The sequence below is a fragment of the Muntiacus reevesi genome, chromosome 22 (genome assembly GCF_963930625.1).
Source record: "Muntiacus reevesi chromosome 22, mMunRee1.1, whole genome shotgun sequence".
NCBI classification, from domain to species: domain Eukaryota; kingdom Metazoa; phylum Chordata; class Mammalia; order Artiodactyla; family Cervidae; genus Muntiacus; species Muntiacus reevesi.
The window spans coordinates 40,298,758-40,311,401 of NC_089270.1; positions in this window are offsets into that span (position 1 = coordinate 40,298,758).

Here is a 12,644-nt window from a genome sequence, read left to right on the forward strand (position 1 = left end):
CTCTCTCTGGTTCTATGAAGGAACTTGGCATCCAGACTCCAAGAAAATGAGTATTCTGAGACTTCAGTCTGCAACTTATTGGTCAGTTGGTGTTCCAAATAAAGTCATATCCCTTGCCTCAACACTTCATCTCTTGGATTTATTGGCCTGACATGCTGTGAGCAGAGGAAGCTTGGACTCGGTAACAATAGGGTCTTCACAAGGCTAATTAATTTAAAAGGTGGTAATGCGGTGACCCTTAATCTAACATGATTTGCCTTAATATAAGAGTAAAGTTGGAACAGAAATATGCAGAGTGAAGACAATGTGAAGACACAGGGTGAATAAAGCCCTCTACAAACCATGGAAATGATGCTGAAAGCTCTTCTCTGCACTGGTGCCAAACTGAAACTCAGAGAACACTGTTTTGGATTAAGTAAAAAATGAGTAGCTTTATAGCCTTGCCAGGCAAAGGGGGACACAGTGGACTGCTGCCCTTGAAAACTATGAGTCCCAACCCAGGAGAATTCTATGAAGAGTTTTATATTAAGGGCTCAAGGGTGGGGTTGCTGACAAGATTAGGGTGTATCCAGAGCCTGTGCACCCTTGATCTCATCTCAGGTGGTATGTCTCTAATGCTTAATAGCTGAGTTTCTCTGAGCCCTTTAATCTTTTCTTCTCCTCCCTTAATCAGCAACTGTTTGAATCTGCCCTTTGGAGCTCAGGGAAGGTCAAAGAGGCTAGAATCTTGACTACAAGAAATGTGGGACAAAAAGGTTTCTATGCCCAGGAGCCCCTCAGGGTCCTTCTCAGTTTCAGGACGAAGTTCTTCACTCAACAACCTTCTGTAGGCACCAACCTTACAAACATTTTGACCTGGGACTTCTTAGTCTCCAAAAGTGTGAGAAAATAAATTTCTGCTACCCAGTCTGTGGTATTTTCTTACTTTAGCCCTAGCAAACTATGCAGGCTTTATGAAAAATTTAAATGATTTTCCCATAAGAGCTAAAATAAGACTGTGTATACTCTCAAGTTTCTATTTAACATTACAACAGAGCTTATCTCACCCCCAAGCTAGTACAAATTAAGCTAAAAAAATCTAAAAATCATATGGATAATAAAAGAAATAATATTCTACTTACAGATAACACAATTGGGTTTATAGGCAACCCTGAAGAATCTACAAAATAGCTATTAGCACCAATACATGAATTTAGTAGGGTCACAAATTATAAGGTCAACATAGAAAATTAATTATATTTACCAACACTGGCAATAAACATGTGGAAATTATATCATTTGCAATAGCATTAAAATACACAATATACATGGATACATTTAAATATGAGCAAGACATTGTTAAAACTGCAAAATATTGTTAAAAGATTAAAGAATACATACATATAAATGAAGACACTCTACTATATTAATGGACCAAAAAACTTTATAGTGTTAAGACTGTAATTCTCCAGAATTAAATATAGACTTAACTAAATCCCAAATAAAATCCAAAAATGCTGTTAAAGAACTTATCAAATATATTCTAATATATGTATGAAAATGTAAAGGAAATAGAAGAGCCTAAACAGTTAAAATGTGAAGGACACAGAAGACTTATCTTTCCTGATTCAAGGCTCATTATATTAGTCAGAAAAAGTATGGTATTTAAGAAGGATAGACATATAGAGAAGTGGGACAAAACAGAGAACTGAGAAATTAACATGCACATATTAAGGTAAATGATTTTTGCCAAATGTAGCAAAAGCTTTTCAATGGAAAAATGATCATTTTCCCAATAAACTATACTAGGGAAGTTGAGGAGAAAAAGAAAAAAAAGAAAAGAAATGCTTAAAACTGAAACTTTAAATGAATCATAGACCTAAACATAAGTGGTTAACATTAGAAGCTATATAAGAACACTTAGAAAAAAGAAAACATTTTGACTTTGAGTTAGAAAAGATTAAAATGAGGGACAAAAAAAATGAACTCTAATTTAAAACAGAGCTAACCTAAACTTTATCAATATTTAAAAAGCTTGATTTTCAAAAGATAGTCTTAAAGAACTAAAAAGCCAAGCACAGCTATGAAACTATGTTTAAAATATAAACGGGTAAAAAATTATATCAATAATGTATGAATAACACTTAAATTCATTAAAAAAAACCAACCACACTCACAAAAAAATTGAAAAGTTAAGAAATAAATACACATAGCTTTAAGACAGACTAAAGGAGAAAAAATTTAAATCACAGAATGGATGAAGATTTTTAATACAGTTATTTAAAAGGATTTGTGTCTAGATTATAGAAATTCATTTTACAAATCATTAAGGTGGAACAAAAGGAAGAAAAGAACAATGATGAAAAAAGAAGGAAATGACTCAAAGGTTTGAAGAGTCAACACATAAAAGCAGAAAAGTTGATACTCAGTACATAAATGAAAATATCTTCAAGGTAACTACCCTTTAGGGGAAAACAAATTAACATTATAGCATGATGCATCTTTATATACTCTAGCATAACTAACACAAAACATATAATTCCAAGGCATTTTGTTAGGGGAAGAAGCAAAGCATTCACGCAGTTCTGACAATAGCACAAATTTGAAACATTAAAAAGTGCTTTGAATTATCCACATTGAAGATATATGCCTATCCTAAGCATATATATAAAAGAAATATTTAAATATATTCACTAAAACTCATGCCCAAGAATGTCATACCATTGCAATATGTAATAGCCATAAAATGAAAATTTCCAAAGTCCTAATCAAGAACAAAAGGGATAAATCGTGGTATCATCATATGCATATCATATGATTGATTACTATATACCAATTAAACTAAAAAACTAGTGCTGTAAACAACATTTATGAACAACATATGTTAATAAAAAGGCATAAAAGAGAACCTTCATCTAAAATTAAAGAGGAGGGAAATCTAATATGTGATGGTAGAAATAAAAATAGTGGCTACTAGCTACCTTTGGGGAGGCCAACAGTGGGGACAGGGAATGGGGACATTTCTAGGATACCAGTAATATAATATTTTGTGTGTGTGTTTATGTATATATTTTTTAATCTCAGTAATTTTGCAGGTGTATTTACCTCTGAAACTTATCAAACTGTGACTTTATGATTCTGTACTTTTCTCTAGTCATGTTTTATAATAAAAAAATGCAATCTAACAAAAAAAACCCTGATCATTGTAACATTGACAGGCTATACAATGAAAGAGATTATGCCAGAAATACAGAATACTTGGAAAAGCCAATAAACAATTATAGTGTGTTGCTTTTTGGCTATAACTCAACATTTTAAAAATCAAATCAATTTATCATGTTAAATTGCATATCCGAGAGAGCTGAATACTTGTTGGGTGCTTCCCATATATATTTAAGATTAAATAATTTAAGGAATAACAAGATATATAGAGGAAATAGAATTATTTAATAACTGTAAACATATTGTGCTGTGTCGCTCAGTCATATCTGACTGCGACCCCATGGACTGCAGTTCATCAGGCTCCTTTGTCCATGGGGATATTCCAGATAAGAATACTGGAGTGGGTTGCCATGCCCTTCTCCATGGGAATATTCCCAACCCAGGGATTAAACCCAGGTCTCCCTCATTGCAGGTGGATTTTTACCATTTAAGCCACCAGGGATAAGTTTATAAAAATTAGTTTATAATTTGTTATATGTTGTCCTATATAACTATGGCATGTTGGTGTACCATAAACTTAAACATGATAAAAGAATCTTTGTAAATATTGTGATGTTCTGTAGTCTTTCTAACAATGGTAAGATCAAGATTTCCTGAATATTGGAAGAACCAAATATTTAAAATTCCTCAAATTAGACTATGAGTTCAGTTAAGTCACTCAGTTGTGTCTGACTCTTTGCAACACCATGAACTGCAGCACACCAGGCCTCCTTGTCCATCACCAATTCCCGGAGTTTACTCAAACTCATGTCCATTGAGTCAGTGATGCCATCCAGCCATCTTATCCTCTGTCGTCCCCTTTTCCTCCTGCCCCCAATCCCTCCCAGCATCAGGGTCTTTTCCAATGAGTCAGCTCTTTGCATCAGGTGGCCAAAGTATTAGGGTTTCAGCTTCAATATCAGTCCTTCCAATGAACAACCCAGGACTGATCTCCTTTAAGATGGACTGGTTGGATCTCCTTGCAGTCCAAGGAACTCTCAAGAGTCTTCTTCACCACATAGTCAAAGGCTTTGGCATAGTCAATAAAGCAGAAATAGATGTTTTTTCTAGGAATCTCTTGCTTTTTTGATGATTCAGTGGATGTTGGCAATTTGATCTCTGGTTCCTCTACCTTTTCTAAAACCAGCTTGAACATCTGGAAGTTCTTGTTGATTGACAAGAGCTGATGGCAAGAGTGAATGTCGACATTCTAGGAATCAGAGAACTAAAATGAACTCGAATGGTTGAATCTAACTCAATCCATTATATCTACTACTTCGGGCAGGAATCCCTTAGAAGAAATGGAGTAACCATCATGGTCAACAAAAGAGTCCAAAATGCAGTATTTGGATGCAATCTCAAAAATGACAGAATGATCTCTGTTCGTTTCCAAGGCAAACCATTCAATATTATGGTAATCCAAGCCTATACCCCAAGCAGTAAAGATGAAGAAGCGGAGGTTGAACGGTTCTATGAAGACCTACAAGGCCTTCTAGAACTAACACCCAAAAAAGATGTCCTTCTCATCATAGGGGACTGGAATGCAAAAAGTAGGAAGTCAAGAAACACCTGGATTAACAGACAAATTTGGCCTTGAGGTACAGAATGAAGCAGGGCAAAATCTAATAGAGTTTTACCAAGAGAACTCATTGGTCATAGCAAACACCCTCTTCCAACAACACAAGAGAAGACTCTACACATGGACATCACCAGATGGTCAACACCAAAATCAGATTGATTATATTCTTTGCAGCCAAAGATGGAGACGCTCTATACAGTCAGCAAAAACAGGACTGGGAGCTGACTGTGGCTCAGATCATGAACTGCTTATTGCCAAATTCAGACTTAAATTGAAGAAGGTAAGGAAAACCACTAGACCATTCAGGTATGACCTAAATCAAATCCTTTATGACTATACAATGGAAGTGAGAAATAGATTTAAGGGACTAGATCTGATAGACAGAGTGCCTGATGAACTATGGATGGAGGTTTGTGACATTGTACAGGAGACAGGGATCAAGACCATCCCCATGGAAAAGAAATGCAAAAAGGCAAAATGGTTGTCTGAGGAGGCCTTACAAATAGCTGTGAAACGGAGAGAAGTGAAAAGCAAAGGAGAAAAGGAAAGATATACCAACTTGAAGGCAGAGTTCCAAAGAAAAGCCAGGAGAGATAAGAAAGCCTTCCTTAGCGATCAATGCAAAGAAATAGAAGAAAAAAACAGAATGGGAAAGACTAGAGATCTCTTCAAGAAAATTAGAGATACCAAGGGAACATTTCATGAAAAGATGGGCTCAATAAAGGACAGAAATGGTAGGGACCTAACAGAAGCAGAAGATATTAAGAAGAGGGGCAAGAATATATGGAAGGACTGTACAAGAAAGATCTTCATGACCCAGATAATCACGATGGTGTGATCACTCACCTAGAGCCAGACATCCTGGAATGTGAAGTCAAGTGGGCCTTAGGAAGTTTCACTACAAACAAAGTAAGTGGAAGTGATGGGATTCCAGTTCAGATATTTCAAATCCTGAAAGATGATGCTGTGAAAGTGCTGCACTCAATATGCCAGCAAATTTGGAAAACTCGGCAGTGGCCACAGGACTGGAAAAGGTCAGTTTTAATTCCAATCCCAAAAAAGGCAAATTAGACTATAGCTACATTGAATTATCTTTAGATAGCAGCATATAACTTTTGATAATTCAAGGAACTTTCTTTTTTACCATTTCCACTTACAAAATATTCAAGTACTACATACATAAACAGCAATATTAGATATTTCATGCAATATCTATGAATCCACTTACTCAGATAGTAAAGAATCTTCCTGCAATGCAAGAGACACAATTTTGATTCCTGGGTCAGGAAGATCCCCTGGGGAAGGAAGTGGCAGCCCAGGCAAGATATTCTTGCCTGGAGAATCACATGGACACAGGAGCCCGGCAGGCTACAGTTCATAGGTCCACAAAGGGTTAGACATGATTGAATGACTAAGCACACACACTTCTACGAACCTACTTATTCTGTAAAGGTCTTGGGAAGTAGGGGGTGACAGTACTTAGAATGATTTGTCTAACTCTGCTGTATTCTGTGTTGTGAAGCTACAAAGCAAGCATAAACAATGTTTTTACTGAATTCTAAAACCAGACTTCCTTACAATTTTCCTTCTCAATCAGGCTGAAAAAGACATCCATTCAAAAGACATCCAAATCAAATATCCAGTGATTGTTTTTGTAACTTAAATATCTTTCCAATATTTATGAAATGAGCTTAAGTTACACAAACTCAAATGCATAAATTAATTTGTGATTTATGTGAAGTACAAAATAGCAAGTGTTTTTTAAATTAGGCCACTAGTCTTCAATGTAAGTGTATTAAAATGCTGAAAAAAAATCCATTTTATTCAGTGTAATGAAAACAACATTGTTACTATGTTTTGTATACAATTTGCTGTAACTCAAAACTAAATTTTTAGGCATGCCATTTGAAATTAAGCTTTTAAAGTAAAGGATGCCAGTAAGCTTTTATTTTTTGTATATATTGCAATTAAGCATGCCCCAAATTATCCAATTTACTCAAAATAGGTTAGAAGTTATTGTAGCAAGGTATAAGCACATATTTAGTAGAAGAAGTTATATGGTGGCTTTTTTTTTAAATGAATAGGTATTACTATCTACCAGAAACACAGTAGTTAATCTCTTTTCTATTAAAACATTCTGAACAAAGGATAAAGGGACTTAGCATTTATGAAGTGGTTTTACATTTATCAGGCACAAGGATATACTTCATATAAATAAATGTTGTTTATTCTGTATAACAATCTTACAATGAGAAACATATTCATAAGGGAAAAAAAAGTTACAACCAGAATATGATGCAGCTGGGAACTGGTAAAGCTGAGGTGTTAAGTCGTTCCCTCTCTCTGACTACAAATTTCACACTTTTTCTACAATATGCATGCTAATTTCCCACACTAACTACGAATCTAAAACTCATTCATATTAAAGTATTGACATAAGGTTCAACTTTATATCTGGCCTAAGACAGATATTTAGATGAACAGACCAGAAATGAGGGTTCAGAAATAGATTCACATATATGAACAACTGATTAAAAAAAAAAAAAAGATGACAACTCAAGTAGAAAGGATTATCTGTACAGCAAATGATGCTGGGGGGGGAGATATACATAAGCAATAAGATGATTCTTTAATGCCATAAAATTATACTAAAAGTGATCAGAGATCTGATTTAAGACCTAAAATTATAAAACTTCTAAAAGAAAATGTAGAAAAAACTTTTTGGGATCGTGTATGTTGGAAAAAGTTTCTTAGACTATATATGTAGAAATTATGAAACATAAAAATGGTAAATCAAACTTCACCAAAAAAAAAAAAAAAAAAAAAAAAGATTCTTTCTTAAAAGACAATGTTAAGAAAATGAAAATGAAAACCACAAGTTGGGTAAAAATATTTGTAAAACATACAGAAGTTAATTACTATTTCCAGGTGTATTAAAAAGTATCAGAACACTAATAATGGATAAATCACCATATATTTATACATATATGTAATGTATATGAAATGTAATGTATGAAAAATGTGAAATATATATATACCACACATGAGCATATAGGTTTCCCAGGTAGCGCTTGTGGTAAAGAAGTCACCTATCAATGCTGGAAATGTAAGAGGCTTGCGTTCAACCCCTGTGTTGGGAAGATCCCTTGGAGGAAGTCATGGCAACCCACTCTAGTGTTCTTGTCTGGAGAATCCCAAGGACAGAGAAGCCAGGCAGGCTACAGTTCATGGAGTCCCAAAGAGTCAAACACAACTCAAGTGACTTAATCAGCATGCACGCACCAACTATTAGTGACTACAATATGAAACCAAAGAACAAACCAAATCAAAAGCTTGACAGCACCAAGAATCAGCCATGGTTTGGAGACATGAACACTTACACATTTCTTATTTTTTTTTAATTGAATAAACTTGACATGTAACATTTGTATATGTTTAGTATGTACAGTGTGTTATTTATATAATAAGATTTTTTGATGTGGTATTACATAATTATAAAGCAGTGATCAATGCAAAGAAATAGAGGAAAACAATAGAATAGGAAAGACTAGAAATCTTTTCAAGAAAATCAGAGAGACCAAGGGAACATTTCATGCAAAGATGGGCTCAATAAAGGACAGAAGTTGTATGGACTTAACAGAAGCAGAAGATATTAAGAAGAGGTGGCAAGAATACACAGAAGAACTGTACAAGAAATGTCTTCATGATCCAGATAATCATGATGGTGTGATCACTCACCTAGAGCCAGACATCCTGGAATGTGAAGTCAAGTGGGCCTTAGGAAGCATCACTACGAACAAAGCTAGTGGAGGTGATGGCATCCAGCTGAGCTATTTCAAATCCTGAAAGATGATTCTGTGAAAGTGCTGCACTCAATATGCTAGCAAATTTGGAAAACTCAGCAGTGGCCACAGGACTGGAAAAGGTCAGTTTTCATTCCAATCCCAAAGAAGGCTCAAACTATCACACAATTGCACTCATTTCACATGCTAGTAAGGTAATGCTTAAAATTCTCCAAGCCAGTCTTCAGCAATAATTGAATCGTGAACTTACAGATGTTCAAGCTAGTTTTAGAAACGGCAGAGGAACCAGAGATCAAATTGCCAACATCTGCTGGATCATCAAAAAAGCAAGAGTTCCAGAACAACATCGATTTCTGCTTTACTGATTATGCCAAATCCTTTGACTGTGTGGATCACAATAAACTGTGGAAAATTCTGAAAGACATGGGAATACCAGATCACCTGACCTGCCTCTTGAGAAATATGTATGCAGGTCAGGAAGCAACAGTTAGAACTGGACAGCAAAGCAATAGACTGGTTTCAGATAGGAAAAGGAGTATGTAAAGGCTGTATATTGTCACTCTGCCTATTTAACTTATATGCAGAGTACATCATGAGAAATGCTGGGCTGGAAGAAGCACAAGCTGGAATCAAGATTGCCGGGAGAAATATCAGTAACCTCAGATATGCAGATAACACCACACTTATGGCAGAAAGTGAAGAAGAACTAAAGAGCCTCTTGATGAAAGTGAAAGAGGAGAGTGAAAAAGTTGGCTTAAAGTTCGACATTCAGAACACTAAGATCATGGCATCAGGTCCCATCACTTCATGGCAAATAGATGGATAAACAGTGGAAACAGTGGCTGACTTTATTTTTCTTGACTCCAAAATTACTGCAGATGGTGACTGCAGCCATGAAATTAAAGGACGCTTACTCCTTGGAAGGAAACTTATGACCAATCTAGACAGCATATTTAAAAGCAGAGACATTACTTTGTCAACAAAAGTCCGTCTAGCCAAGGCTATGGTTTTTCCAGTGGTCATGTGTAGATGTGAGAGTTGGACTGTGAAGAAGGCTGAGCACTGAAGAATTGATGCTTTTGACCTGTGGTGTTGGAGGAGATTCTTGAGAGTCCCTTGGACTGCAAGGAGATCCAACCAGTTCATCCTAAAGGAGATCAGTCCTGGGTGTTCATTGGAATCTCTAATATTGAAGCTGAAACTCCAATACTTTGGTCACCTGATGTGAAGAGCTAACTCATTTGAAAAGACCCTGATGCTGGGAAAGATTGAGGGCAGGAGGAGAAAAGGACGACAGAGGATGAGATGGTTGGATGGCATCACCGACTCAATAGACATGGGTTTGGTTGGACTCTGGGAGTTGGTGATGAACATGGAGGCCTGGCGTGCTATGGTTCATGGAGTCACAAAGAGTCGGACACGACTGAGCAACTAAACTGAACTGATTACTGTTTATACTCAAGATATTGTTCATTAGGTCTCTATTTATTATTTAGTGTTCATTTCTTATATATTTCTAACTAGAATTCAAAATAGTATAGCCACGTTGGAGAACAGTGTGATACTTTGTTTCAAAGCTAAAACTATTTCCACCCAGCAATCTCAAAAGTCCTTTTAATAGAAAAGAAGGCATGACCATACAAATTGTACTTTATTGTGCATAGCAACATCATTTGTAATAACCAAAAACTGGAATCAGCCAAATGACCACCAACTTATGAATATAAAATTGAATTTAATGGAGCATAACCTGACAGTAAAAAGGAACAAACTACTATATATATATATATATATATATATATATATATATATATGATATCTATCTATACATATGTATATGATATACACCTTGAAATAATTTCAGATGTTGAACATATGGAATTACATGCTTTGTAATTCCCTTTATGATTTGTTTAAATGATAAAACAGTAGTGAAATAAAGTAGAATTGTAGTTTTCATGAGCTAAAAATGTGAAGAGAAAACTGACTGTAAATGAACATGAGCAAGGTTCATTTGGTTAAAAAAAATGCTCTATATCATGAATGTCATGGTGTTTATAGAACTGTATTTATTTGTCAAAACTCGTTGAATTATATATTTGAATGTGGCAAATTTTACTATATATGAAATTATGCCTCTATATTCCTGGTTAAAACAAATTGGGTGAGGATGATTATTGTTCATCAATAATTCAAAATATGTTATCAGAGGTTGGTTAAGATAAGTTCCACTTCCTACAGAAACGTAAATGTTCTGGAAGATCCAAGACAAGGGACAAAACCACAAAATCTCTGCTCTTTTATGAATCACTGACCAACATGCTAATTGTTTCTGTATATAAAGTCTCTACATACAGAGAAAGTTAGAAAAATACAAATTATTTAAAGTATAAAGAGTGGTTTTAAAAATATTTGTCTAATTTGATGCCTAAATAAATGATGTTCATAAAACGGAGACAGGGAAATTACTAACCTATGAATCTGTTCCTATGAAGTTGCTTCAATAACAAAAGAAAAACTTGTAAAGTTTCAGAGGATATCACCACAGCTTGAACTATTTCCTATAATTTTTTAAATCATGTTTCCCTACTCTATCCTCATGAGTAATGAGTGTATAACTTCAATGACACTTCTGTCAGGATGAAAGGATATTATGAAAGGATTTGCTGTGACAATGCAATTAAAATACTGATAATCTACAAGATACTTATGAATGTTGCTGTGATACAGGAAAGTGAAAAAAGTCCAGAAAAAGAAAGAGTCAAGTGAAAAGAAAGGAGAAACAGAAATATAGAAAGAAGAAGGGGAAAGAGGAGGAGTGCAATGGAGTGTAGGAGGGAGATGAAGAGCAGCAGAAATACTAAATCAGAATGCAAATGGAATGAACAATAAACAAACACCCATTTGAGCATTGAACCCTAGTACAATGCTAAAACCTGTAACTAGAGATTCAGAGCTTATACGCTAAAGAGTGGCCTGGAACTGGCCTTCCATATATAACTGGGAATCAAAAACAACACACATACTTAAGGACATGGGGAAGCAAGATTGTTCATTCCTCCCTTGCACTTATTGAGCTCACTCATTTGGCCTCTGCAAAAACTGGACAGCTTTAGTGAATGGCAGTCAATTATCAAAACAGGTGGTCGCTCCAATTACAGCTGCTATTCCAGATTCTGTCTCTTCTATGGAGCAAATCAACATAGCCTTAGCACATGGTATGCCACTAATGAGCTGGCAATGGTTTTTCCTCTATGTTATTTAGCATAGACCACCAGAAGCAGTTTGAGTGGACAGCAGGAACATATCACTGTCTTTTGCAGGGCCAAATCATTCTTTCTCTGTCACTATCCAAACTGGAGTGAGTGTGACTGCTTTACTATCTCATAGGACATCTTGGCTTCATGGATGGCCTCATGCTAAATGAATATATAGAGAATGAAGCAGAAAAAGCCTTTATATACCATCTGCATGACAGAAAATATATCTTACCAAATTGAGAATTTCTTCTCAGTAGAGTTCTAGGGATCCAGTGGGATAAGATGTAATAATGACAGGGATGAATGAGTGGTCTTCCATGAAGTGAGTGGTAGTAGAGCCCTCAGGCTATATAAGAACACGTCCTGACTGAAGGGTAATTTATCATGCTTCATATGTGTGACTGAGTTTGAATAGGTATCAAGGTTCAACGCAAGTTCCCTAAACTTAATTTAGATTCTCATGCCACTCACATTTGCTACATTGTCACTTCTTCCTTTATACTTGTATAATGCTAAGAATATTTAGGCTCAGTCAGTTCAGTTCAATCACTCAGTCATGTCCGACTCTTTGCAACCCCATGAATCGCAGCATGCCAGTCCTCCCTGTCCATCACCAGTTCCCACAGTTTACTCAAACTCAAGTCCATCGAGTCGGTGATGCCATCCAGCCATCACATCCTTTGTCGTCCCGCAATCCCTCCCAGCATCAGGGTCTTTTCCAATGAGTCAATGGCTATACGCCATTAAAAATAACAAAAAATTAACAATAAAGCTCAGTGGTTTATGATAATTAAGGTAAATACCATAAAATGAGTTGTACAA